This window comes from Hibiscus syriacus, unplaced genomic scaffold (genome assembly GCF_006381635.1).
Source record: "Hibiscus syriacus cultivar Baekdansim isolate YM2019G1 unplaced genomic scaffold, ASM638163v2 tig00109973_pilon, whole genome shotgun sequence".
Taxonomy (NCBI): domain Eukaryota; kingdom Viridiplantae; phylum Streptophyta; class Magnoliopsida; order Malvales; family Malvaceae; genus Hibiscus; species Hibiscus syriacus.
Genome location: NW_024062544.1, coordinates 142253 through 148786, shown reverse-complemented (window position 1 = coordinate 148786; position 6534 = coordinate 142253).

Here is a 6534-nt window from a genome sequence, read left to right as displayed (position 1 = left end):
AAGATTATCTTTTTGAAATTCAATTTATATTCGAAATTCAATTTATATTCGAAATTCAATTTATTTTTTCACATAAACATCTTGTAAATGGATTAACATAATCTTGAAACAAACAAAATATTTTTTGCTATTACTTTATGTTAATACTTTTAAGTGCATGGAATCCAAAGTAAGTCTTATCAACATTTGCAATCACTGTTGAAAAATAAACAAGTTATTGCCATCATAGAGTCATTTGGAAGCGGAATAAGAGGAAATCTGTTCTCAATTGGCAGATTATGAATATAGCCCTTTTCCGTGCAGCAGCACAAGAATACTTCAAATTAACAAATTCTGGCTCTACATCGTATAAGTACCGTGACATTTCGGTCCAAGCACCAACTGGAGCAAGTGCCACGTTCTCGTAGTAGAAAGAAGGAGGCCCAATAGCATCTTCTACAAGTGTTCTTTGAGTTATCTGACATGTTTCAGTATGAACCCCAAAACCAATCATTGGATTTGGAAGATGAACTGCATGATAGTCTTCATTAAGAACCTTCTTTTTAAGTTTCCTCTGCTTATTCCTTTTTAACAAATCATAGCCCAAGTTTCTCCTTTTCTTATAATTAGGGTCATTGCATAATGGCTTCCTATCTTCTATCGGAAGAAGTGCGTCAGCAGCCTTAGCCATTTGAGCAGCACATATAAAATTTGTCAACTCTGCAGTTGATGAATCCGGACTATATCTCTCCATGGCTATTGAAGCCTCATCCTCTAAGTACCCCATTTTCGTCAAGTATAACAGTTTATTCTCCTCATCAGAATTAGAATTCAGGATTTCCTCGGTATTAAAAGAACTATCAATATCTATGAAATCATCCTGAAAGATCGCTTTATAATCAGATGAGTAGTTATCAGAATCAACATGTTACATGAGTGCAGACTTTTCAAGAGCCTATACCATTGAGTTTTGTTCTCAAGTTGTTTTGTGACATCATACAAAAATTCAAGCATATCTACATCTACACTCTCCAAAGATGATATATTCTCTTTTCAAAGAAGAAAGATTTATTGGATTTCTACACAACTGAAGAAAGACCGAATTCACCACTTTGAAATCAAATAAAGATGAACTTAACATTCATGCATCATATTTAGACATTTGCAAAATAGGTGCATTTTCATTCATTTTATCCATGTTAAATATTTGACAGGAATTTCAAAAAATTTAGCAAAGATTCGAATCCATCACTCAATGGATCAGCATTGCCAGGTAGAGTTCATAATGAGAAAACTCATCTGAAGAAGGAAGAAGAAGTTTATAATGAGAATAACTTGTTTAACCTTTTTCTTGAATTCATCACTCGATGGATTAACTTTTCCAGATGAAGTTCATAATGAGAAAAACTCATCTGAAGAAGGAATAAGAAGTTCATAATGAGAAGAACTTGTTTAACCTTTTACTTGAATTCATCACTCGATGGATAAACTTTTCCAGAGTTCATAATGAGAAGAACTTGTTTAACCTTTTACTTGAATTCATCACTCAATGGATTAACTTTTCTAGAGGAATTTCATAATGAGAAGAACTCATCTGAAGAATGAAGAAGAAATTCATAATGAGAAGAACTTGTTTAACCTTTTGCTTGAATTCATCACTCTATGGATTAACTTTTCCAGAGGAAGTTTATAATGAGAAGAACTCATCTGAAGAAGGAAGAAGAAGTTCATAATGAGAAGAACTTGTTTAACCTTTTGCTTGAATTCATCACTCGATGGATTAACTTTTCTAGAGGAAGTTCATAATGAGAAGAACTCATCTGAAGAAGGAAGAAGAAGTTCATAATGAGAAGAACTTGTTTAACCTTTTGCTTGAATTCATCACTCGATGGATTAACTTTTCCAGAGGAAGTTCATAATGAGAAGAACTCATCTGAAGAAGGAAGAAGAAGTTCATAATGAGAATAACTTGTTTAACCTTTTGCTTTAATTCATCACCGATGGATCAACATTTCCAGAAGGAGTTCATAATAAGAAGAACTCAGCTGAAGAATGAGAAGAAATTCATAATAAGAAGAATTTGTTCAACTTTTTGCTAGATTACATCACAGAAGGAGATAAATTATCATCCCCAGTGGAAAAGTTCATAATGAGAAGAATTAATCCCAAAGAAGAATTTGTTCAACATTGCCATCATAATCAAGTGAAGTCAAATGGATAAAAAAATTTATTATCTTTTCGTCTTTTCCCTATTCTTGTTAACACAAGAATGAGCAAAGAGGGGCAGCTGAAGATACTAATTTTTTACCCATTTGTTTTTTTAATATTATTATTAAATATATTATTATTATTTTATTTCTTTTATTATTATTATTATTAAATAATTAAAATATCATTGCAGGCCCAAAATCGGACCGGCCCAATTACAAGAACCCAACCTAGACCGGCCCAACATAAACCCTAAAACCTATTTAAGGTTTATATCTAATGCCCCAACCACCTCTCTTTTCCACCGTTGGATCTGGCTTAGATCCAACGATCCCAGATGCACCAGAAATAACCCTAGGGTTATGATACCCTAGGAGCCACGCATTCGCCGCTCCTTGCTGCCACCATCTCACCGTCGCTCCCACAGCTCTATGTCTCAACTAGTTGTCGTTCTACGCCCCACCGTTTCAACAGAGATCAAGGGAGACCATCCACGTTATAGCTTTAGGGTGAGTCACCACTGTAAGTTTGGTGACTCGCCGAACGAATCCTCCTTTACCCGGTCTGAAGCAAGCACCGTGGTGGCCTATAAAGCCACCACCGAATCTGCAAACAAGAGGACCGGCAACCAAGATCCACAACAACCAAAAACCAACAAATATTAAACTGAAAGAGAGAGAACTTACCGAAGAGAACTCAACGGTCACCGGAGAAACCGCAAACATCCAACCGTCACACAAAGATTCAAAATACCAGAAGGTATTTTTGTAGATTTACGAAAATAAGAGGTTTTTTTATGGTAAATGGGGGTTGGATTCGGTTTTAGATCGTTTCAATTTATATTTTGAGAGATTTTTATATTTTCCGACCACCGGTGACAGTGGTCGACGACAAGGTTGGTGGCGGCAGACGGCTGCCGGTCGGTGACGGCTTCCTTTCGGTGAGGGAATTTAGAGAGAAGCGAGAGAGTTTAAAACTCTCTCAGTTTAGAGAGAGAATGAGAGAGAAGAGAAATGAAAATTTGGCCTTAAGGCCGTTGGGATTAGGGTTTAAATACCTTTTCCCGAACGACATAGTTTGGGGAAGGGTGTTTTTGTAATTTTGAATGGGTAAATTATACTTGCACCCATTATAAATTTTGACTTTATATTTAAGTCACTGAATCAAATTTTAGATCTTTTTAATTCGGTATATGAATTTTAATTCCTTTATAATTTGATCATTGATTTAATTATAGGTAAAATAACCGAATTAGCCATTATGATTTTAAAAATTTATATTTTAATCATGAACAACATGTTTTAATTTGTTTTAATTTGATGTTCGAATGTTATATATATTTAATTTAGTCCCTAAATTAAAAATAGGAAAATTGCATGTTTAGTCACTGAAATATTAAATAATTATTTGTAAATTAGGTATCTAATTTTAAAATGTTATAATTTAGCCATTTAATACCTTTATTTAATTATAAGTCTTATTACTTTTTATATTTAATGTTAATTTTAGTTATTGTTTATTTATATTTTAAATTTTATATGTTCATATATTTAATTATTATTATTATTATTTAGTCATGTAAATATATATATAATAAATAATATTTATTTATTTTATTAAAATATTATTTATAAATTTAATATATTACTTTTAAATCATTTTAATCATATTTTAATAATATTTATCAATACTAAGAAATGGCAGTCTTAAAGCAACTGGATGTCCATTTTCTGATATTTTTAAATAAAAATAAATATTTTACTTTTATAAATTATATATAAATCTATTTTTTATATTATTTTAGATAGATATTTTATTAATATTTATTTATGTTTTAATATTAAGAAAGGAGTTGTCTTAAAGCACCTAGAAGCCCTTTTCTGATATTTCTAAGAAAATAAATATCTTATCTAATAAAAAAATATATTAATATATTTTCTTAAAATCATATTAATAAATTTAACATAATTATGAATTAAATATATTTAAATTTTTAAATTTCCAATAATAGAGACAATATATAATTAATGAGTACTAATTTTGGGCGTTATATGGGTGCTAATCATTCCCTAAACGTAATCGACCACAATTCTTTTTTACTAAAAATTTTGGTTATACGCAGATCAATTTTATCTTTTAAATTATGTTTTATTCAAAACTATTTTAAAAGATTGTTTTTAGGTATTTGACCTACCTAACCCAAAAAGGTCAATGGCAACTCCCAAAATATTTTTTAATAAAAATTATTTATTTATTCATTTTAAATTTTCCCGTCAAGTAAATATTTCGTGCCCGGGCAAAAACCGAAAACGACACAGAGCTTAATATAAATATAAATTAATAAATTTAACACAAAATATCAAAAGAGTTACGGAATAATTTTAAAGTTTAAATTCCAAAGTAACAATCTACAAAGATATTAAAATAATAAATAGTTTGCTTTTTAGGTGTCATAAAATATTAATTAGTAATTTAATATTCTTTATTTTTATTAGAAAATTAATAGATTAGTAATTTATCATCTTTTCTATTAGTAAATTAGCAATTTTTTGAATAATTTTTTTTAAGATAACTACTCAAAAATTATAATAAATTAAGCTTGCAAACTTATCGAGTTGGACTTTGCTCGATTCAACTCGTTAACGTTTCGAGTCGAGTTCGGGTTTGAATCGAGTCAACTTGAGTCGAGCTTTTACCTAGTTTTGATCGAGTCGAGTTCGAGTCACTTACGAACTGCTCAACTCATTAGGCACCCCTAGGCGTCCATGATGGTACACTACAAGTACCTTAATTTTTATTTTTATTTTCATAAATCGTTATATTTAAAATTGACTTAATACATAAAAAATTGCTTAAACTATATCTTAAAATATGATTTGATGTCTAAAGAAATTTTTATTAAAAATAAATGCTAACGTTTTATTCGCTACACTTTTAGATGTCTACCGTTATAAAATAAATAAATCCCCTCCCCTTCGCGTCGTCCCTCTCCCTACCAGCCCCCACCTCTGATTGCGAAGGGTCTCCATTGATCATGTTTTGTTTGGAGCAGGACGAGGAATTCAACATTGACGGCTATGTAACGTACGGACGGTCGTCTAAATCACCAAAAAATAACAACAAAATTTAGAAATTCGACGATCCTTCACGGCTATCGGTGCAACTTCATGGTGGATGGAGGATTGGGTTTTGATCGTGACAGCAAGACAGTTCTAATGGTGTCAACGGTGACGGCCACGGACTGGTGGTAACCGATAGCGACATAAGATATAAAATTTGGGGGTTTTTTAGTTCTTTTTTTAATTATAATATTATGTTTTTTTAAATAAAATAATTTTTTGAAATTTTATATACGTGACATGTGTCAGATAACAGTAAAATTTAACGGCCGTTACGGTCGGGTCCATGCACCTGAAAGTGTAATATTGGAAATGTTAGATACATATTTTTAACGAAAAAATCTTTAGACACCAAATCACATTTTGAAATATAGTTTAGACACTAAAAAGTGTATTAACCCTTTAAAATTTTATTTGAATTTTGATAAACTTATACAGTTAGGACATTATGAAAACCTTAATTTGGAAGGTTATTGTTTTTAATTTGATTTGTGTATTTTTAATCGTTTTTATGTCAATTTATATAAAATGAAGGTACACTCTATTTAAGCAATGATTTATTTTTTTAAAAAAAATTAATTGATAATATTAAAAAATAACAAAACTTCCCAAGTTGTAAATACTATACATTTCGAAAGTTTGGAACGCCATAGCCAAGTCTCCGGTTCTTCTAAAAGTCAGGATTTTCGGATGCACGTAGACTTATAGGCTACCAATCGGTGCAACTTGTAGAGGCCCGAGCTTTGACGAAAGGCATTTCTCTAGCTGCAGATAATGGCTGGAATGATGTAACCACCATTGAAGGAGACGCACAGAGCATAGTCTGCCGTTTAGCAAACCCTTCGTTTGATGTTTCCAGTGTAGGCATCCACCTAGCTGAAGCACGACGTATTCTATAAATGCACCCAAATTTTAGGGTCGCTTTTCGGCTCACGAGCTTGTCCATTGGACCTTTGATTGTTTTTCACCTATCTGATTTGTTTCAGATTTCTGAGATTGTATCAAAAACCTCGTTATTTCGGATGCAATCATTTATCATGAAAAAAAAAGTTCTAACCATAAAAATATATATCCATAGTTGATCAATCCTACAGATGCTTTCGATACAATGTGATAGAGAATATGGAGTAACGAGCTGGAGTTAAAATAATGAAATACATATTTTTCAAAATTTTATGTTTACCTTCTGTCATTTTTCAATTCTACAATATACAATGAATGAAAAAAA